At 41.3% G+C, this 23,769-nt stretch overlaps 1 long non-coding RNA gene across 1 annotated transcript; it reads left to right on the plus strand.

Moving 5' to 3' along the window:
• Window positions 1-1,036: 1,036 nt before the first annotated feature.
• LOC121081329 lies at window positions 1,037-14,906 on the plus strand. Its single transcript, XR_005825650.1, has 4 exons — window positions 1,037-1,198; window positions 4,874-5,048; window positions 13,004-13,150; window positions 14,568-14,906. It is a non-coding gene; the product is annotated as an uncharacterized LOC121081329 (long non-coding RNA).
• Window positions 14,907-23,769: the final 8,863 nt, after the last annotated feature.

Consider the following 23,769-nt stretch of genomic DNA (forward strand, 5'->3'; position numbering starts at 1 on the left):
GTCTTTGCAGGATAGAGAAATGTTTCCCTGGCTGCATATGCACAGCCCAGAGTCAGCAGGGGCACCACCAGTGAATGAGGGCTAAGCAGAACTTGGCTGAGAGGCGTAAGGTCTCAATCGATATGGCTAATGCTGCTGCAACAGATGCTGCTGCTTCTGCTGCCAGCAGAAAGCTACTGCTTTGATGTTGCACGTTGTTAGGTCAAGGATTGAGTTGCCAGCACAAGGGGCTTACAGGCTAGGAAAATTAATTTCAGTTTCAAAAGTCTTTCAGTCAGAGAAAGTGCTTGGTTATTAATGAGTCCTCCATGGCTCTACAACTCTGAAGAAGGATATTGGGAAACTATAAATATGGAATGAAATACTGAATCACTTTAATTTCTACGGAGGCAATATTCTGAAATGAGAAGTGAAATACCCACTAAAGCACCTAAGAAAGGAAGTAAAATTTCCCTCTGCCCAAATTCTGTATTTTTCTAAAAATTCAGTGATTTCCTTAGCAGCGTAGGGGAGCTAAGAGCAGCTTAGGCCCACACTGTATTTAATACAGGATTGCATTTTGAAATGCTCTGGTTTGCAGAGCAGTGGTGGTCTGTGAGACCATGGCTAGTTTGGTGATCTAGGAAGAAAATGGAGTTGTTTATCAGGCCAAGAAGTTTAGGAGATGCTATAAAGAAGTGTAATCTCACACAAATAAATAGGTAGTGTAGATAAGGATTTAAGTCAGGAGAAAACATCAGAGGTTTTACATAATCTGGTTTTGGCCATTTTTTGTTTGCCACACTCCCTGTTTGGTTTATTAAGAAAGAAATGTCCTTGAGTGTAATTCAGAGGTTGGATGGATAGAACTGATTCAGAGTCTGAATTTGCTCTGCTTGTTACGAAGAGCTTGTTTCTCAGTGGGCTGACATCTGAGCCTGGTCTTGGCCCACCCCATTCTTGTGACCCTGCCCAGCCATCCCGGGCTGTGTCTGTACACGTGGGCTTCGCTTAAAAAGAAAGATCATTTATATCATTCCCTATTTTGCAGGCATGTTTAGGAGAAAAACATCCCTCTGAGGTAGACAAAAACAAACTACTGAGGAGGCAAAACCAAGTCCAGCAGAAAGCCATTCTGTATTCTGGAGAGCTGATTTCAGTGAAGCATGAGACCTGTGGGACAGTGGCAAGATCCTGAAAAACTGAAACTGTCTGGCACGTAAGTATGACCCATGCAAATTCCTCCTTTTTCAGGGTGAGGCTTTTCAAAATAATTTCAGTTTTTACGCTTTGCACAATATTTAATGCCACTCTTATCCTTTATTGTATTTTGCACAGATTTTGAGCCTGTGTAACCACTCAAACTCACATCCATGCATCAGCTGTGTGACTCACTCGTTAAACATTACTTAACCCACAAAGTTGAATATTGATTTTGCGTAACATGTCTCTGGCAGAGAGTGTTATTTGCAGAAATTTTTGTGTGAATTAGAAGAATCTGGGATACCCTTTGTAGACTTGTTTCATGCTTCAGTGTTTGACTCACGACTCTCTAATCTGGTATAATCTTCATGGCTTTATGTACCTCTCACCCACCCACATCTCAGATTTTTTGCCTCCTACTCACCCTTTTGCTCGCTACACTCCTCCCAGTTCTCCTTTAACTAATCTCTTCATCTCATTTTCCTCTTGTCTGTTTTGTTCATTCCCTCTTCTTCATCCCTTGGCTCTGGTGCTTGGAGTGTCTAGCTCGTAGGATGCTTGGCCAAGGGTCCAATGTGGACTTTACAACCAAGGGTAAAGTGCCTTTCTGGGCTTCTTGAAAGACTTACTCTGAATACTTCTACGAGTATTTTATACTGTTACTCCTTATCCTATGCCAGAACTCCCTCATAATGTTAATCCTAAGTAGCAAGGCTTCTAGCTGGCTTTTGTCAGCCCTAAGGATATACTTACAGAACAATGTAGGTAATAGTGATTGTTATGACAGCTATCAGCAGTTACCCCTGTGATACATACTTCCAAAGTGCTTATTTCTCACATGCATAAAATGCTTGCTGTTGAGAAAACATGCTGTTGTGTAAAGTTGTTCAGTGATGGTAGCTCTTGGAAAAGGAGCTCGTGAGTCATCAGTGAGATCCATTAAGGCTCCTAATGTACAATTGCTCTCTTGGAACAAGGAATTAGTGTAATTGCCTTCTGCTTATGGTACATAAAAAGTCTGTTTTAGAGTGTAACCCATGTCTGTATCCCCTTTATTGAGAAACTAGCCTACAAACTCTGGAATTCAACTACTGAGCAGAAGTATCATTCTGGTGCCGGAATATGATCCTTGTGAAGGATGAAGCTAAAATAAAACAATTTTCAGGCAGATACATCTAAGTAAGCAATGTATCAAAACTGGTTGTACCTTATAGTCAAAAGCTGAATATAATAAGAAATATTTTGCATTTTTAAGATGCATTCCATAATGTAATCTAACATTAAAAAAGGTGTGTAATCTTGTAGCAAAATGCATACAAGTTTAAATATGGAATCAAAATTTGTGGCAGGTCTTTATAAAGGATACTAAAATAGTAAAAAGAAGGGGTTTTAGTTAATTATTAGAAGGTTCTGAATCTGTGTTTTGAAGAGGGATCCTGCTTCTCACAAATCAACTTCATCTCCAATTTCTGAGGAAAGATATTTTTTCATAGTAGATTTGTGACCAGAGCTGTGTTGATAACACAGGGATGTTTTAGCTGTTGCTGAGCAGTGCTTGCACAGCATCAGGTCTTCTCTGCTTCTCACCCTGCCTCGCCAGCCAGCAGGCTGTGGGGCACCAGGGGCTGGGAGGGGACAGAGCTGTGACAGCTGACCCCACTGACAAAGGGGTGTCCCAGACCATATGACATAGTGCTCAGCAATAAAAGCTGGGGAGGAAGGAGGGAGGGGTGTCTGGAGTGATGTTTGTCTTCCCCAGTCACCGTGAAGCATGATGGAGCCCTGCTGTCCTGGGGCTGGCTGATAGCCTGCCTGCGATGGGAAGGAGTGAAGGAATTCTTCCTTTTGCTTTGCTTGCATGCGCAGCTTGTGCTTTACCTGTTAAACTGCGTTTATCTGAACCTGCCAGTTTTCTCAGTTTCACCCATCCGCTTCTCCTCCATCCTGCTGGAGGGGAGTGAGCAAAGAGCTTGGGGGGCTGAGCAGCCCACCAGTGTTAACCCACAACACACACCTCCCACTGCAGCACACACATAGTGCTGTGTGCTGGCCCAGCTCCACATTCATTCATATATATTTTTGCTATAATCTCATTAACATGCAGACGTTCAGACTGCATTTATGGCTGATATTATTGATAATACACAAATGCATTTGCAGCTTGAGTTTAAGTTAGACAGACTGTGAGAAAACAGACAGAAAATATTTCAGATCTGTTTTATATGTAATTGATTTCATGGTATGCATCCCAGTTTCCTCAGCCTGCAAATGAACTGTTTATGAAGATAATTCAATTAATGTACAGATGACTGATTAATTTTCATACTACAATCACACTAATGAAAATTCTATCAGAATACTTAGAGGTTTCTTTTACATTCTAAAATATTATTTCTGCATTATTCATTGCAACAGTATTCCCATGTTTTAAGATTATTTGGGAAGTTCATTTAATAAATTGTGCTATTACGATGTTCTTTGGTTGAATGCACAGAAATTCTTAAAAGCAATTCAAAACTTAATGGAACCAAACAGCTCATTAAACACTAATATCTAAATGCCTCTGCTTGAGCTGATGGGATTTATGCCACATCCTGACAATCACTTTGTGGGACTGGAGCCTGATCTTCCATCGTTTCCAGAGTGATGCTATTATTTTATGTTCCCAAGGATCTTCCAGGGTCTCCAGGCTAGCTTGCTGTAGCCAGGCATTAGAGAAATCAGGTGACTTGCTTATTAAAAAACTGCTTTCTTATAGCTAGGAGATGACTAAACCCTTCAGTTTCACAAAACCAAAACAAAACAGAATACCAAAAAACCAAAACATCAACGTAAGAACAATTGTTCTTCTTTTAATGTAGCATGTGTGATTCAAGGACAGGTATTTTCTGAAAGATTTTATCTGGGACATTACCTGGAGGAAACCAGAAAAGGTCACTTTTTTCCAAATCTTCATAGCCCTGTATTAATATACTTGGAAGTGTGTTTAGGAGCAATGAGAGCACACCTGGCCAACTTATGTTTGTCAATGTTGCTGCTTTTTCTGGTAGTGGGATGAGGGATGTTGGCTTCCATGAGATCTCCTGGGCTGCTCCGAGCCTTAGCACCACTGTAAGACAGGGCAGATAATGGCTTTGAGGGAAGAAACAACTGTATGATCCTTCATTTAAAAAAAGTAATCCCTTTATTGTTTTCTTGGACTTCAGTAAAATTAGTTCCGGTTTACACCAGTTTGAAATCTGAATGGAGTCCTCAGGCTTTCTCAGATCATTGACTTCTTTACAGGCAGCAGCTGAACCTACAAATCCAAGAACTACAGTAAGAGGTGTGTCAGTTGGTCTTAGATGGCCGAGATAGAAAACAGAGAAAAGGTTGGTTTCTCCATGACGTAGGAAACCAAACATCAGAAACTGTAGGGAACGCTAGTCAGGATTTGCATTTCTGTGTCAGGCTTTTCACCTGAAGACCTCCATGTGCCTTGGAAATGCTCCAGAGCCTCTGTTAGTATTGTCTTAATTTATATACACCAAATGAAGGCACAGAAATTGTAAAGGTCATTGCTGCTGTTGAGAGAGGGAGATCAAACCTCTCTCTTTATGACAGGGAAAAAGATGATGGGGCTGAAATTTATTGACATAACCCCTTGAAGTAGTTTTCCTGTTACTAATTGTATGTTTGTCACATTCTAAAGGGTCTAAAAAGTCATGGTTTTGAGGATTACTGCTGCTTATCTTGAAACTTCAGGCACAATCGGGCAGCATTGTGACTCTGCTGTGAGGGTACAAAAGATTGTGGAAAAGATGCATTTTGACTGACCTGCCTTGAATTCTACTAAAAGCAAATGCCTGCAGTCGTCTGAATTTGAGGTAAGTAAATGAATTCTCCTTTATAAAGATGACATTAAAAAAGTAGGGATAGCCCTAATAATGTATCTCATTATTAACAGAAACTGGCATGCATTAGGAGGAGGATTGGATGATCTAATCAGTCTTTCCTAGCTTCAACTTGAATATTTTCCCCATCAGTCTCTACATTTCTCACAGAAGTACCGATATAATCTACATTCCACAGTAGACTGCCTGCACTGACAAAGTGGGAAACAACATTTCTAATCAGTTAATGTAATGGTCTTAAAATGGAGTGTGTGTGTGTGTGTTTGTGCACATGTGTGCAAAATTTCAGTTCGGTCACAGGCAATTGTAAACAGTTCATCAAAAGACTAGATGGAAATGGCTGTAATATTTCTAATTACTGGATCTGTAACAGCTACAACCTAAGATGAAAAATCAGATAAAGGTACACAAGACTTGCAGAAAATCCCAAAAGATAAATCAAGAAATACACGACTGAATATTTATGTTGACCTAACCTGGATTTTTCCTAGAAACAGTGCAGCTCAGTATGAGTGACAACAAAAGCTGGAACCACATGAGCGAACAATACGGTCACTACTATTTGTAAATGATAGTTGTGTTGCCCTTCAGGCAGTGATGAGATACAAATCCTTTTAGCAAGTCCCTGTTTCACCAGGAGGCTGTTTGCCTCATGGCTGTTGACCAGGACTTTCCTTCTGTTGTGGTTTGCAGCAGTGTGATTGCAGCTCCTCTCTGGCTTCATCATCACAATGCAGATCATGTCACTTTCTTGGCAGAGCATATGTAGTTGGCCTTTATTAAATGTGGAATGTTGAATATGCATGCACGTGCTCTGTAATTACTGAACACCGCTTTGTACTGCTTGGTATAAGTGAGTTGGCATGCTGCTACAGGCCACTCCTATCATTAAGCACCCTGATTCTCTGAGCGTCTGTCTACACGCATGGATGCCCAACAACACCTCTTCATCTGATGTTAGCAATAAACCTAACTGGCTGGTAGTAAGGGGCAGTTCTGCTATAAAAAAGCTCTTAAAATCAAGAATTTCAGTGGTTGTAAATAGGTTGTAAAAGCCAGTTGAATTGATTTTGATTAAGAAAATAATATAAGACGCTAAAATATACATAAGTCTCCTGAGTTACGTTAATAGGATCTCATGTAACAATGCATGAGTGATTGTATTTAGCTTTCATGTTGGCGTAGTTATAAAGTAGAATTTTTGAACATCCCTCTCCTTTGTGATTTGCTTTTAATGCTAGTTTATTTTAACAAAATGGAAGAGGTAAGAAAGACAAACCAGATACATATGTATGTAATGCCTAGAAGAGTTCAGGAACCTTAGCACAGTGTTGTAGGTCTGGTCTCCTTTAAGAAGAATACAGGCTGAGTGCAATGGTGAGGAGCAGGGGTGTGCTGGGTGTCTGCCACTGCTGTGTGGCATCTTTTCACCTCAGCATAATGGGCCTTTTTGAAATGTATGCACTAATAATTAATGATGGAGACAAGATAAAAGGCTTCAGGACTAAGGCAAAAGAGTAAAGGATGTAGGATTAGTGTAAATAATGCTGCCTGACAACTTAGTTCTGTGCTTATCACACAAGTGATTTAGAGTAGTGAAAATACAATGCTGTAAGATCTGCGTGGGATGGGGGCAGATACGCTCTAAACTGAAAGTGCGCCGTCCTAATACAGAGCAGGTGAGAGGTATATGATCTGTGATCTGATGCACAACAGTAAATCGCCGCCCTCTCTCTGCTGCTATAGCCAAGGCCAATCCAAAGAAACCCAGAGAGTTCAAAGCAAGTGCAGTTTGCACACAGAAACATAGCTGGAAGCCTATTGGGGAAAAGTTACTGAAGGCAATGTATTTCCTAATAATTCAAAAGGGAAGAGGGAGAAGTTACTGACTCTTAGGATCATCTGTTCATGTTTTCTCACTTGCATCCAGCTTACCTTTTACTTAAATAACAGGCAATGCCATGTGCATAGGTGTACACTAAACTCCCATTCTTCACTCCCTTTTTGCTGTTTGTAATTCCTATTATCATCTCCAATCGTGATTTTCCAGTGGCAGTGTTATCACACCTCTCTGTTTTCAAGAGTCCCTGTCCATGCTGACCAGTTAATACTGTAATCATAGCAGGAGACTGAAAGGTAGTGAAAGTAAGGTGGAAGATGCACTATCATGTGTGATATGCTGAGGATAGTGATTCCTCCCACAGCAGCTTCTGAGATTTCAAAAAGTAGTGCAGAACAGCATGGGAAAAAAACCCCCTTGTAGTAGGTGTGTGACCCTCTGATACTGGTATGGACACACATTATTCTATGGCGAACTCTCTGTGAGTGTACACATGCAAAGCAGTGACACCACACCGTGGGCCAAGTTAGCAAACTATCAATGCCTTGTTTACTTTGGTGGAACTGTTACTCTTCTGCTCTAGTTGTGTGCTTGTCCTAGGCCTGGTGTATTGCAGGACCCCCTCCTAGCACAGGCACCCTTACTGGTTAGACAACCCTGAGGGACCTGTGTGTGCACCACAGCTTGTCTCCCAGTTCTGTGTCAAGACAAGACCCGAGCCCACGCTGTTGTTCATGCTCAGGACCTGCATTAGGAAGGATACGCAAGCCTATAGGATGAAATGTTGCTACAGCACACAGTGATCCTGTCCTTTGATCTGGGTGGTGGTGGGAGCAAAAAACATGAGTACATTTGGTGTGCAATCTAGTTACCCAAGCCTAGAAGCCAAAGAATGAATTAGCCTAGAGAAAAAGCTGTCCTGCTTCTAAAACCTCCCAGGAGCAGGGGAAGGACTTGTCATAACTTGGATAAACCTCTCCAAAGCTACTGTGCTGCTGCTTTGCATTTAGAATGGGAGAAGCCATTCAGTGCCCTACAGACACAGTGGGAGAAATAATTGCTATCTGCAACACAAATGCTGATGTTACAAAACCCAAAATACAGGGAAGAGATCTCCACCCTAAAACAAGCAATATGCATGCCTGATTTGGTATTCAGATGGGATGGGTGGGGTGGTTTTCCTGATTATTCTTTGGGGCAGGAGTGATAGAGGAGAGGCAACTTAGACACCTTGTTCTCCTTCCCAGAGCTTCCCAGATTCAAGAAAATCTAGAGAGAGGGATTTTAGATGGTGCTTGCTGAGACACCTGTGAACAGGGAAGGCTGTATCTGTTGCCCAATGGTACAAGATTATGCATTTCTGAAAATAAGCGAATTAGGCTATCTTGACTTCTTATAAATGGAATAACCTGCAATGCAACCTTTTACCATTGCTCAAGTTCAAATGGTGCAAATTTCTTCACTGATAATCCTCCAGGGAACGAGCAATATAGGCAACAATTGGAAACTTTGTGAGACCTAAATTCATGTGTCTCTCTTTGCATGGGCAGGGCTCCAGAACTCGAGCTGACCAACCTCTTCCTTCCTTCCCCCCTCCGGCTGGCCAGAGCCAAGAGCTGGTTGCGTTTGGGGGTATAAATGTTGTTTATTGTTGAATTTGCCACATGAAAGGCAACTTTCACTGCAGATAGCTTGTGTATATCGTCCTGAGTGTTGCAAAGCAGCTCCAGCAGAGGATGAGGAAAGGAAGCTACTGCTCAGCTTTTCTGCATTGGCAGAAATATTGTTTGGGGCACTGAAGTAAGCTGGAATCACTGAAGTGTTGCTATCTCTGTTAATCAGACATGAGATGCCTAAAACTGAGTGCTGGAGGTTAGTGAACATTGAAAACATTGGCTTGGGATTTTCACTGTGGGTATGGCAGCCAGAAATATCATTGCAGCATTCTGGGCTTGGAATCCTACCCTTGGCAAACATATTTCAAGCTTATACAGAGTGTACCACCATACCCGTGTGTTAGAGTGGCATTATGCCAGTTCTCAAGGTGGTACACCAGCTTTAATAGGATGTATGTGCTAAGAAAAGACATTTTTAGTAGGGCAGCCTTCCTAGTACTGTAAAGACCAAATAGGCACCCAGAAGTCCCTTTATAGATAGCTGCAGGGCTGTTGACACAGGATTGTGTTTGTCAGTGCTCTTATTCGCAAACAGTCAACTTGTAATGGACTAGGAGGGGATAAAAGAGGTTGTCCTAGAGAAAAAAAAAAAAAAAAAGAGGAAAAAAAAAAAAGAGGAGCGGGGATTAAAAAGGCCTACAAAATCTATTAGTAGCACAAGGACAACAGAACGTGGTTGCACAAAATCATAGCTTTGAGGCGCAGCCTGTTAAGGCACAACAGTGGCAAATAATTACTTTTGGGCAAGATTTATCACAGCAGGTGAATAACTGTCTCCTAATATATGTCATGTATTTGCCATAAACTGCAGGAGACTGGGTGAATTTTTAAATAAATACTGGCTTGAACATGGTGTATTTTCAGACTTCAACTGTGTGCTTGCCCCCAGGACTTTATCTAAGTCCATGCTGAACATAATGCTTGCCATCACTTGCAACTTGATTATTTAAATTGGCAAAAGCAGGCTTGCCATTTCTCAGTGGTTGATCACAATGAATGGGTCACCAGCCTCCATGGTGCACTCTGATGAAAAATAAAAGGAAATTGAAGAAAAAAGCCTGCTGTTACTATGGAATGTGCAGCAGGGTTGTTAGCAGGTATATGGCAGTTATTCACAGAAATCCTGCATATTCTTTTTTAAAGGTTTGGCTAGTGCTGTGCACGTGCCAGTGTAGTTGGGCAGAAATTACATGTATGGACAGTCATTAGCATGTCCATTACTGCATGGGGGACAGATGCATCTTCCTGCCTACAGCAGATACTGGGAGAGTGAGGGGCTTTTCTGGTGAGTTGCTTCTTTCACCTATTTTCTAAATGTGGCTATGCGTCCTCTGCAGCTAAAAATGTAGAAACTAGCTGTCTGTTTTAGGAGTAGAAAAGCCTTTCAAGTGGAAATTCAAAAAGGGAGATAACTGAACTTCAGGCTGACTACTAAAAGGGCAATAGCATCAAACAACATCTTCTGATCTTTTTTCAGTTTTATAATGCATTCAGCATGGTAGTTGAGTACACAATTGATGACATTGTCCATATCTTACACTCAACCTAAAAATCATACATGATAGCATTATAGAGAAATAAAAACGTTCCAGGACCTAAAACATGAATCCTTCCATTGGCTGTGTATGGACAGACTGGAGAAGAGGAGCCTCTTCTTATTTTTAAGTCAAGAACCAAGCCCAGCACTGCTTAGAACCAAAAATTCTGAAACGGATTTTTTAAAAGCTCGTTCTAAAGGTCACACAGTGACCCAGTGTACTCAGACTAAATACCTTTATAGGTGCAGAAAGAGGTCCATTGTAGGATTTAAGAACTACACAAAACTAAGAAAGCTGGTAGAAAAGGTAATTAAAAAGAAAAGTCAGAGAGCAGACTGCATGCAGGCAGGGAGATAGCAGTTTTAAAAACTGTGTTCAAATTTAAGGGTATATTTCTGATTTGAAAGAAGCTTTGAAAAGAGCAAAGAAGCCTGGATAACCAACAAACTTCCTTAAGTAGAAGGCTGTATCTCCCAAATTTTAGATTGTGCCAATCTATGGAAAGGAGAAAAAAACATAGATTTGTTAAGTTAAATATAAAATCATAATAAGACAATCAAGACAAGACTGTGAGGTATAAATGCTCATATGTGTTTCTCAAACACAGAAGAAAGCAAGAAACCTTGCAGCATCACTTGGCGACCAATGTGTGGATGGAGTCCTCCACAATAAGGTCCTGGCAGTAAAGCTGGCTGAAAAGTTCACCTCAGTACTGTCTGGCGGAGAGTACAAAGAGGTCCCCACACTGGCAGCCTCTGCCACAGAGAGAGCTCTGTGGGAGAGGTCTCAAAGTGGTGGGTATCTGCAGAATAGGCTCTGGAGCACAGCCATGAAAGCAGACAGCAGCAAACTGCTGGGAGTTCAGTGGTTGTAGAGGCTGAAGTAAGGATTTGCTGAAGCGCTGAGTGTGGTAACAAATCACTCTTCATGGAGAGGAACGGTGGGTGACAGCAATTTCACCAGTTCTGAAAGGGCTCCAGGGGGGAACCTGGGAACCACCCTATGGCAGTTCCAGCATTGTACACAAGTTCGTGGAAGCAGTGACATCAGTAAACACATGGGCAAACGTAGAACAGCAGGAAAGTGTCAGCAGCATTTGGAGTGGGGAGTTGCCTTTATGTGCCTGTTACATCATTCTGAAAAAGTTACTGAGCGTGTGGACAGGAGCCATCTGCCTGACAGAGCTGGGTTTTGTGAAAACTTTCAGGATGATCATAGGTGAAAAAAGAAGCTCCTTCCAGAGGCCAATAATTGATTATAGTGCAAGAGACAGGGTGATCAGTTTTCACAATGCAGAAAGATGAGAAGCAGAGTTTCTTAGGCATCTGTGCTGCAAGCTAGTATTGGGTATGCTTGTAAATAATTTGTTAAAGATCATGAAGTAAAAAGTTTTACTGGTGATTATTAAATTATTAGAGATAATAAAAAAAAAGCCAGCTGAGAAGAGTTGCATGATAATGTCATGCTGCTGAACCACTGGGAAGTAGTACAGCAAGGTGACATTTAATATGGATAAATGCGAAGTAACACAGAGAGCCAACCCCAATACAAAAATGCAGTGATATATTCTGCCCTACTTATTCAGGTTCTTAATGTAGCTGTAGGTAAGTTTATGGAAGCATCAGCTAAATGGCCTGTAGTTGTCAAACAAAACCAAAGCAGCCCCTCCCAAGCTGGCTGGTTCAGAATAACTAGGAGGGAAATAGCAAACTGAACAGAATACGCTAAAATCCTACATTATAAATCCCTTTGCACCCTCACCATGATTATGTCCAGCCTTCAGCTCCCAATATCCTAGAGACTAAAGCCTAGAAGGGGTGTAACAGACTTAACAAAAGATGTGAGAGGACTACAGAGATGAGCAAAGATTAAGAAAAGCTTGTGTACTTGAAGGGACAGGGTGTGCTACAGGTCTACATGCTAGAAAGGAACTGAAAGAGGGGGTTATGAACTAGTAAAAGCATAAATCTCTGGAGAAGCTGAATAGCTGACAATTATTCCCTATTAACCATAATATAAGAAACAGGAGAAATAAAAATAGTTAACATTATAGACAAGCAAAGAGAAGGAGGTAATTTTTCATGCAGTATGCTGGAACTTGTTATTCTAGGATAATGCCAAAAATTTACATAGGTTCAGAAAAGATTTTGACCAGAGAACTTACCAAAGCCTACAAAATACAAAGATACAGACTCTGGTTCAGGAGGCCTTTTTGCTGCAAGCTACTGGAAGCTGGGAGGTTACGCAGTAGAAGTGTCACTGCATGCTTGCCTTGTTGTTTGCTGCCGGCCGCTGGCAGAGACAAGATACCAAACTGGACAAGCCTGAACATTAATTACACCAGTCTTATAGGTTTGTGGGTTTTTTTCTCCCCACAAGGGTTGAACAGTACATAAAGCATTAGTAAGGACAGCTGACAGTGAGGGTGGTGAGGCTGGAGGGGTGGGATGCTCTAGCAAGCAGTATCCCTGACTGGTGGCATGTGGTGTGGCACATGCCCTGGGTGGTGTAGCAGGAGAGACGGCATTGCTCTGTAGGCATTGCTCTGTAGATGCCACAGAGATTAGAGGCTGCAGTCAGGCAGTGCTATGGTGAGTGTTGTGTATGACTCATTTGAAACAACTGTATTTCTCAGAGAATCTGTTAAGAGTTTCTGTGTCTAAGTCTATTGTCAGATCTCATCACTTGGTCTGTTGGATGCTGTCCCTCACCTACCACCTATGTACACTGGTGTGTGTCACATGGAGATTAGACTCCTACATTGCTGGGTGAGCCAGACAGGACATGTAAATCTGAGAAACTTTTCTTTTCATCACTTTTCCATAAAGGTTTCAGGGTGGTTTTTTTCTTTCTTCTTTTCTTTTTCCTCCCCAGGGACATCTGCCTGAGATTATCAGTATCATAGTCATCTGAACAAAACAAAGATTTATTAAAAACACAGGCAGAACATGAAATCCAAGTGAAAGAAACAGTTTGCATAACAAATCTCAGGATATTTTCATTTCTCATAAACTGAGCAAGGTAAGACATTATCAGCTTAATTACCGAGAAAGAAGAAAAGCCTCTGCACAGTGACAGCAATACTCTGTCTCTCATCAGCTTGGGGCCTTCTGCCAGCATGATGCTGCTCTCTGGGGATGTGTATCCTCCTTTTACCCAACCTATCAAGTTACCCCACTGACTGGAAAACTGACATACCATGAAAGACAGTAAACTGTAAGGATTTCCTGTATTGTCTGAAAAACAGGCCACTGACTACATCATTGACCTTTAAGAATAATTAGCAGACAATATTCAAAGCATTTGTGATACCACACCTCACAGATCAGGTCATACAATCCTATGAAGACTCTTCTTAAAATATCCCCCAAATATTTTTTTTGTTTTGTTTCCTTTACTGTAAACTTTGAAGTACTGGTAGAAACACAGGCCTTCTCTTCTTTAATGTTAGTTTTGCTTATTGGCTCAAATCTACAGAGAAATAGAGAATTCTGAAATTTGTTGTGAAGGTGAAAAACATGCTACTTCTGAGAAATACTGTTTCAGGAAACATTAGAGACATATATTTTCAACCCACTCCTTTAGAAATAAATGCTCAGAACTGGTAGCACAATAACCAAAATTAGATTATGTATCATATTCCTTGTTGTAAGAGGAAAGGACTATACGAAGGATGGTCCTAAATACAAGATTGGTTTCATGAACTTCGGTGTTTGTAAGTTCAGGTCCTATTTGGGAGCATTTAGATGTACCTAAAAATCATTCTTAAAAACAAAACAAAAAAGCCCCCTTCAATTGATGAAAATCAAGAAGATAACTCACTTTTCCTGAATAATCCTACATCCCCTATAGGCAAAGTAGCTTGATATGAATTTTACAAAGTTTCTTTGGCCATTGAAGAAAGTAGTTAATTAACAAGGGAAGAGACAACTTGAAAAAGGAATGCTTTGTTGAAATGAGCTGAAAATGAAGGGAAAAAAAAGTTTGATCTTGGGTGATTAATGGTAGCTTTTCTTTAATATTTATTTAAAAATTATATCCTTTTCATAGTGGTCTCAGTATGCCACAGTAGCATAAATATTAGTACAAAAGCAGAACAATTTGGTAAAGAAATGCCTGACAGAAATAATTGTCAATGCTTATACTGATTTTTCTCCTGGCAGTTTCTCAAGAAAACACATTTTTCCAGTAAATCTGAATGTTCTCTGCTTTGTTTTCCTTAAATCTGTGTTTAATCCATCTTCTTGTCACACCTGAATAAGCTACTGATTACATGACAGTTCTCCTATTAAGAGAAAAAGGCCTGAGATGGAGGTATTAGCCCAACGCCAGGCCTATGCATGATTTAGTGGTGCGGTTTCCATTGTATCTTGCAGCTCAGGGTGATCTAATGGCTTGCTGCTGCTGAGAATGTTGATCCTTCTTTCTTTCCTTACAGCATCCCTAGCTACATGCTTCTGCTACATCTCCGTTGTTGAAAGTGACAGTCACCAATACAGTGCTGGATCCTGAGTCAAGGAAGAAAATTATTTGTCTTACTTTTGAGATTGTTTTGATTATTTTGCTTTACCACTGACATCAGGTAGGAAGTTATGAAAGCAGATCTTTGTGTGTAATGTATCAGCACTTTCTGCCTGTGACTGTTTGACATACATCCAAAATGTTCAAAACTGCAGGGAAGTTACAACACAGTGGAATCCTCTTAAAGGAGGGGTAAGTATCTTGCTCATGCCTGAAGTATTATTTTGTTGCTGGAAACTGAATAACAATTAACCTAGCCAAAAGTCAGGCCAGACCTTTCTGCCATTGGTGTCAGTTAGAAAAATTCCACTGATTTTTGAGACGGTAAAGCCTAGCACAAAGGTAAGATTAATCCACGCTTTGCATTTAGTGGATAATGAAATGGACTGACTTAAAAAGTGGCCACTCTGAAGCCTCAGTTCATAGTGTCTGAAGCTATTTCATACTTTAACATTATCGCCTGATGACGTGCAGGTAAAGGAGATTTTCGTGTGGGATTTTTAACTGGTTGACACAAACTGTTACTGTAATTAGATGACACTCAGTCCAATCCCAACAAAAGGAAGGCTTCCATCTTCTGAGATGTTTACCTGGGTATTTTTGCCATGCTGCCACAAACCTTTAAAAAAAGGATATCTTGATATAGGCCAGGGGATTACAGTTTCATCTTCATAACGTAATGAAACCAGAAAAGAACAGAATGGAGAAAATAACTTGGTAATAAAATATTTAAAGCCGTTTATGTTCTGTGGGAGTTTGAATCAACTTGGGTTATAGCTTTGATGATTTTTCTATGATGTTTTCAATAATACATTACAAAGTACTAACAAGTTTTAAAACAGTTAAATCTTTTACATTCAGAACCAGTTTTCTGTGTTCAGAATTATATCCAGCCCCTAGGCATTTTAATAATGCTTTAAGAAAGATATATACTGAAAATATAGGTGCAGTGTTGTCATTCAAGCATAAACCTGATAAAATATTAAAATAAGAAATTTTTCCAGAAAAAAAAACCTGTCACTGTTGAGAACCTTTACAGTGAGAAAAGCCTTTTTTTTGAGCAAAAGATTGTTCAGTAGCAACATTAAATATTGAACAATGTTGAAGTGTATCTGTAAACAGCCTTCTTTAGGCTCATTGTAATGTAGATTTATTTTCTCCTCTGTGGAAATAATGAAATTCTATTTTAAACTAAGGACTGAAAAACAGTATGATAAAATCTGTAATTCCCATTATTACTTTCACGATTTGTTAAGCTCAGTGGAACTAGCAATACATTGTGAATAGAACATTTTAAAAAACTCCCTTGAATTCACCAAAGTGCAATTATAGTTTAAAAGATAAAGGAATTACAAAAATCAACATGCAGCTAGTACCCCATCAAATGAAATGTAGTCACATCTGCGAGATTTTTAACTACTGTTGTCATACACAACATCTACAGACATTAAAGCCACCAGAGAGAGAGTGCAGGATGCCCTGCTTTCATGCCAGACTATTTGTGTTTTGCGTCTAATGAGGCCGGGTAGTTAATCAGTTCCCCAGTTGTCACTCAATCGTAACAACACTTGTTTAAAAATAGTCTGATTATGCATGTAATTAACGAGGTGCCTTTTGTATTGGTGATGGCACCATCGCCTTGGCACTCTGCACAGGGCTGTTTGGGTGACTGGAGGCAAAACAGGAGCAGAGCAGAGTGTGCAGTGGGGAGGTGAGCCAGGCAGCGACGCATCCCCTTGGCCCTGTGGGGGAGAGAACACTTTCCCACTGGCCTTGGGCCTGCAACAGCCTCCATGGGCTGGTGGCCGGCATGGTGTCATGCAGCCAGGACAGGCAAGGTGGGAAGGCTCCTCCACAGCTGGCAGCTGGCTTTGGCCTCTGCTCTGCTGCCAGACTGCACCCCATGTTGGGAGAAGCAAAGGCTCAGCCAGGGTGGCCATGCCTGCCTAGCCTCTGCGCTTGTCTCCTGTTACCGGGAGCCGTCATCCGTCCTGGCTGTGCACTCCCCACACAAGGCACTGAGAATTGTCGACAAATGGCTGACTGGGGAGAAAAGCTTTGGTGTCCCGTGCAGGTTCCTAAGGTCCACAGTGCCACAACAGCCAGATGAAAAAATAAAGGCCTTTGCTGGAGAAAAGCAGTAACAATTTCCTGCAGGAGAAGCAAATGGAGACTCCTGAACCCCAGGGCCTGCGGGCAGTCAGGCAGCTCAGAGCTTTTTGGCCAGGGATCTGTGTGTGGTTATGCATGGTGACTCTTTTCCTGGGGACTTCTGTGCTGTCGCATCTTATTTCACCGCATTTATTTAGAAACTGTTGCTGTGAATTTGCATCGCACAGTAAATACAGCAGTGTGTCATCTTGGATGGGCTCTGGCAGCAGTTTATTATCATAATGCTGTTTGGTAAGCCAGTGAAGCATCCATCTGATTTCCTAAAGAGCCTTTTCTGCTTAGGTTGTGGCTCTATTAATCTGTTCAAGCCAATTCTATAAAACCCAAACCATCTGTATTTGTGAAGATCAAGATTTTTCTTAGATTTTCTTTGTGTCTGCTGTCAGTGGATGATTAAAAGTACTAAGGATTTACAGTGTAAAGTCTATATATTGGCATGTTACAGTGACCTAAGTAGCATCTCCCAATATTTGAGTAACAGCTGGCACAGTTAAGTCTGGCAGCAGAACAAATAACAGCTACAAATAATGGAAATAGCTAAGCTTTTGCAGTGCTTCAGCCTATTCACTAGATTTTTGCTTTATCTGTAATTACTGAAGTTTGCTTGTTAAATACATAGCAATGTTTAGTTAATGCTTTTTTATCAAGTATGTATGGTATTTTTAGGAAAATGATGAAGCAGTCACTGAAGATCTGTCCCAACAAGCTTGTTGAGGGTCCCAAAGAGGACTTGTGTAGGATTTATACTAATTTATACTAATATATCAAATTAACTTGGCTAATGTTTCTCTTTTTTCCCACCCAATTTTCTCCTGCCTCTCTTCTAAAAGTAACACTAGCTTAGATTCTGCTGCATGACAGAGGCAACAGAAGAAGCATTACTTAATGTTTTTTATTTTACTGCACACACAGGTACCATACAACGCCAGGAAGCTCCTCTGTGACAGCGTCATGGTTAAATCTCAGCTGGCAACTGAGTACCAGGCAGCTGCTTCCTCACTCACTCTGCCCCCAAAGGGATGGGGAGGAGAATTGGGAAAAAGGTAAAGCTTGTGGGCTGAGACTAGAACAATTTAATAATTGATATAATAATAACAACAACTATTATAATGAAAAGCAGAGAGAAAGAGAGAGGAATAAAACCCAAGGGAAAAAACCCTGAGGGATGTCCAATGCAGTTGCTCATCGCTGGCCAGTCCCCCAGCAGCAATCAGCCCCTCCTGGCCAACTCTCCCCAGGTTATATACTCGGAATGATGCTTTATGCAATGGAATATCCCTTTGGCTCGTTGGGGTCAGCTGTCCTGGCTCTGCTCCCTCCCAGCTTCTTGTGTACCTTCTCACTGACAGAGCACAGGAAACTGAAAAATCCTTGATTTAGAGTAAGCACTACTGAGCAACAACTAAAACATCAGTGTGTTATCAGCATTATTTTCATACTAAATCCAAAACACAGCACTGTGCCAGCTACTAAGAAGAAAATTAACTCTATCCCAGCTGAAGCCAGGACACAGACTCGGAATCGTGCAGGTGGGACAGGAGACTGCAGACTGCTAGTGTAGCACTTGTGTCAGGCTTGATCAGTCAAATTTGGAGTATCTCTAAGGGTGGACTCCAGCTTGTCTGGGCAACCTCTTCCAGGTTACCCACCTGCATGCTAAAAACTTTTTTACATGTGTTATCAGAATTTCCCATGTTCCAACTGGCCAGTGTCACCTCTTGTCCTGTCCCTGTGGACCTCTGGGAAGAGTCTGCTGCATCTTCTCTGTGCCCATTTCCTAGGTAGTTGCTCCAGCGGTAAGATGCCCCCTGAGCCCTGCTCTCTCCAAGCTGAGCACATGTGGCTGTCAGTCCCTCCATACTGTCTCAGCAGCCTTGGCTAGACTTGCTTCAGTACATCAGCTGGAGAGCACAGTGTGGGCTGCACACGTACACAAACACACGTTGCCTGCGAATCCAAGCCACAGTGCTTGGGTTTCCTTCCACATGTTCTTATGAAAGTGTGAAAAAGTGAAGGGTGGGCTGGGGCAGGGGAAAATGGTATCTCACATGGGTGAGGTCATGGCTGGGTTGAACGTCCTGGCTCCATCCAGAGGGGAGCTGCTGTGTGACAGCCAACACGAGGAGCAGGGCAGGCAAGAAATGCACAAAACTTTCTGTTGTTACTGTTATTTCCCTACTCTGTTTTAAGTAGCATGCTGCAGCGTTTGCAACTTGCCAACACAGTGTCACGTAGACTCTGGAAGTGCGAGCCAGAGGAAGTGAGCTCTGCATTTGTATTTGGGTTACTGCTGCTGAGAATGGTTTCAGGACAAGCTCCTACAGCAAAGTACCCTCCTGAAATACAGAAATTTAAGGCATTATTTTCCATATGACACTGATGTTGACATTAAGGATTTGCTCAGCTGGTAACACACATTTTCCAGGTATACTGGCAGCACGAGACAACAAGCAGAGCTTGGAACATTTTTTTAGTTCATTTTATGTTGTTCATTGTAGTGAACCTGATTGGATTACTAATAGGAGATGGGTTGTTTTAACTTTTAACATGCAATTGACACAGAATAGTTTGTGAAATATTTCCACATTAATGTAAAAAAATGTAGGAGATAATCTTAGGGGCCATGACACAGCAAAGAAATACAGCAAGTGCTTCATCTTAAGCACATACTTAAAATCCATTTCAGTGTAGCAAAGCACTTAAGTGTTTGGCTGAACTGGGGCCAAGCAGTTTTGGCAACCACTTAGTTCTGAGGGAAAGGTTTTCTGTCAAGTGCATTTCCTTGGTGCCTGCTAATGTGCCACAATCTAAAGGACAGGACATGAATGCTGTCTGGCAGGCACTGATGATAGTGAAGGGCTTCATGCACTGCCTGGTTTTCCCTGCATGACCGTCGTTCAGGTACTAGGTGGGTTGCTGGTTTACTTGTTATGAAGTTGAGTTAAAGTACACCATACCCCATACTCAAATTTCAACACGCCGATGGGAAATGCATTCTTAAACTATCTTTAAAAAGCATCTAGCTTTTTTGAAATGACAAAAAGTAGGTGAGGTGAATCTAGGCTGCCCGTGAATGACAGCACCATTCCCACCTGCAGCTGGATGCCTGTGACATGGACAGATGCCTTTATTGGAGCTCATTGCCTTGGGCTTCCTTACAGTCAATAGAAAGAAAGAGGCACTTTCATGGCAACATTCATTTGACTTTTTCAGATGTCTGCTTCAGGATGATGAGATGAATTGCATTTCAAAAGCTCCTGACTCTCTCTGTTGGGGATAAAAGCATCCCAGGATGACTAGGTCAGATGAATTTGGTCCTTGTGTCTATAGAAATGGAATTTCAGAAACAAGCAGCAGTAAAACGCAGAATTGAAGTGATTGAAAAGTAAAATCCACTTACTTCATTAAATCCAACACAACCATCTGAAAATATCAGAATATGTCATGAGCCTCCCATAAAGCTTTTCTCATTAACAAAAAACCTAAAAGCTAAACAAACAACAAAAAAGTTTATTTTAATTGTTATTACTGTAATAATTGTAATTTACTTCAAGCACAATGGGGGCTGTAAGCTTTCTCACACTGCAAGAGTTCATAGCTTCATAGACCATGATACCAAGTATTATCAATTCATTGTGGGAAAAATAAAAACATTACTTAGAGCAGTATTAGTACAAAAGTTAGAATACAGTATTATATTTCAATCTGAGCTAAAAAATGAAATAAAAATATATATCTGATATAAACAAATGTTGATGGTGCAATGCAGGAAAAAAGAAAAGTATATTACAAAACTTATGTTCAGAGCATACAGAAAAATGGAACTGAAAGAGACAGCACTTAATTTCTGATCTCATTCCTCTTAATCTCTCGCACACATTCTGAGCAGGAGATTTAAAATATCTGCTTGAGATTTGGAAGAGATCTGGTACATTGTGATAGAATGAGCTCCCTGAGTAGGGTTTCAAGAAAACATTGAATCCAAACTGGGAAGTTTTCCTGTTTACTGGCTTATTGTAACCTTGATTTTCCCATGATATACATATGTACCGATGAAAACGTAAAATGCTAATTCTGTTTTTTGTCTGCTCAGCAGACCCTGTCTATCATCCAGCTGCTGGACTGCAAGAAGGTACCCTGCTAATTCAAGCTAGTCCAGAATCTGATGGTTCTGATCCTTCCCGCTGAAAGACATTTTTTGGTGAAATACAGTCTACCACTTGACATCAAGAAGCAGTAAAAAAAAAAAAAAAAAAAAAAAAAAAAGTCCCTGTTGTATTTGGAAGATGTTTGAGCATTTAGATTATAATACCAAGGGGAAAAAAGACATATTAACAATTTCCTGAGCAAATGTCCTCCAAAGAGAACTGGTTGAAGGCTAAAAATAGGCACGTGCTCAGGTATTTTTATGACTTGTATTTGCCATATGAGAGAATTAAAAGTCAATGGACTGTCGGTCCATGCAAGACAGCAGATAAAGGTATTTCCCTTTTTTCCACAGGGAAGCATGCCTTGGCATTATTCAGCTATTTAGTGTGAGCGAAAGAATGGGTGGCAAGCACACGCATACATTAAAGGGATTCAATTTTTTTATCAATCTGTGTAGTCAGCCCAGGATACATTGCTACTGGAGGATGTTGCTGAGGAAGCCGGTTAGATTTAGAAAAGGATTAGGCATTTGTATGAATATGAGTAATGTCTGCTGTTAGCTGATGAGGTTAAAGGAATTAGGAGGGATATCCTAAATCCACCAGCCCCAGGCTGTCAACTAATCAACAGCTGGACTTGGGAAGGAACCCTCTCGCAGCCTTTTTGGCACAGCACTGCACCTTTGGTGGGGCCACTGCTGAAGCTTCAGAAGAATCATCAATCTCACGCTGCTCTCTGAGGCAAGATGCTTGTTCTGGTACAGGAACTCCTCCTGTTACACCTTGCAATATATATACCTGCTGGGAAGCGCTGCATCCTCATCGCTCCCAACTACATCCCATCTTACAGTTGTATGAAGCTTCATCTTTAACTGAGAATTGCCATAAATAATACATGTTTTATCTATTTTTTCTCTGAAAATTTTAAATAATTAATGGACCTTTGTAATATAGAGACCAGTTATAAATCATCTCAGCTGCACCTACAGATTGTTGATGCCAGCATTCTCAGATGAATTACATCTCTCTGGGGCCATCTATTATTCTAAACACAATTCTGAAGAGGAATTATGCATGTAATATTCACAAGCAAACCAACAAGTAATCTCCATTGTGGATTTGATACTAAAGCTTTACAATCCAATAGGGTTGATATGTTAGTGACAGAGAGTACTAATTTTCTGCACCATCGTCAGACATCCTTTCATTCAGCTTAAGTACAGACATATTTTTCCCTTGGGGAGAACATGTTGATGGGAGCGCTATCTGCGTTTACAAACCCAGCAGTGTAGGTGCTGTAACATGGAAATAAAACCCCGCTGCTGTGGTTTGCGAGGCCCAGAGACAGCCTGGCACTGCACATGCCTAGAGCTCACTCTTCGTCATCGTGTGTTGCAGAAAGGATCCAGATTCAGAGATGTACGTGTATCACCAGTTTTATGGTGTTTGAATAGACACTCCGATTACAGTCATTGAATTACAGTCACCTATTTCCTTTTCATTCTATACTTCAGAAATATAAATGTGTGCGATAGTCTGTGCCTGGTTCTGGATAGTTTCCTGCTAATGACACAGCTGCTGATGCATGAGAGGATACAGGCATGCAGAGAACTGAGATGAGTTTATGAAATGGACTATAGAAGAAAATACTTTTATGACTCCTGAAATGATAGTTTGAGATATCCAAGTATCACCTGAATTTCTCAGAACTAGCCCTTTGGATGACTTGTATTCAGTGTACCTTTACTTTGTGGTCAGATGCCTGGTGATGAGGGAGGGCTTGTGTCATGGCAGACTGGCACCAAAGGCTACTGAAGAAGTGGCCTTTTCAGAAAAAGCCTGAAGTGACTTGTCCTCCTGCTCAGAGCTCCGAAGTGTAGTATGAAGAGCTAAAACAAGATAGAGGTAACTGAAGAGAAAGACCTTTGGAGAGGGAATGATTGAAAAATCCCGACTTTCTGTGATGATCAGAGAATCCTGATTTTCCGTGGCATCCAGGGGATGGGAGGTGGTGGAGCGGCTTCTGTTTAAGGCATTGAAGCAGGTGATGGAAAAGCATGGGAAAGAAGACAGATCCAGTTTCGAGAATGATCGGGGCTCAGGAGAAAGAGTAATAAAACTGCCTCTATGTGAGAACTGCTGTGTGAAACTGGTGCCCTGGTGCTCCTTCGGACCTGACTGTTTGAGGGGCTGCCTTGACAGGTCCTCTGAAACAGAAGGGGAAACAGAAGCAGTGTCAGAGGATGGCGCTGGGGAATACCCTGCCTAGATGCGCTGGCCATTAACCACGTCATACGCAGCTCGTGCCCAGGAGACGTTCATGTGAGTACAAAGGCTAACGCCCCCGTACGCTGTGCTTTAACAGCTTGCCATTTTAGCAGCTCTTGAGCACTGCTGTCTGGGCAGAGGTCAGACCCTTCGTTCCCCAGTGAATGATGAATGATGTACCACATATCTATAGGATGATGTACTTACGTTTATCTAAAAGTTGGGAAACGTCCAAGGACCCTTATTGCTAACATGACGGATGTACTGATTGCTAAGTCCTTGGATTTGTCATCTTTAAAAAGGCTATCTGGTCCTAAGTTCCTGTTGTCCTGGAAAGTCCCCTTGGTGTGCATGACTTTGGTGGAGCGATCCCCCATGCACCCAGCACTGCCGAATAAAGATAACCTCCGCTCACTGAAATATTGTTGACTGATTCTTTAAACCACCAGGAAGAGCTTTCGTAAAGGCTGGAAAAAAAACTTTATGCCTTACGGACTGCTTCTGGAACCTCTCCAGGAAAGGGATCTCCAC

This window comes from Falco naumanni, chromosome Z, assembly GCF_017639655.2.
Source record: "Falco naumanni isolate bFalNau1 chromosome Z, bFalNau1.pat, whole genome shotgun sequence".
Lineage (NCBI taxonomy): Eukaryota > Metazoa > Chordata > Aves > Falconiformes > Falconidae > Falco > Falco naumanni.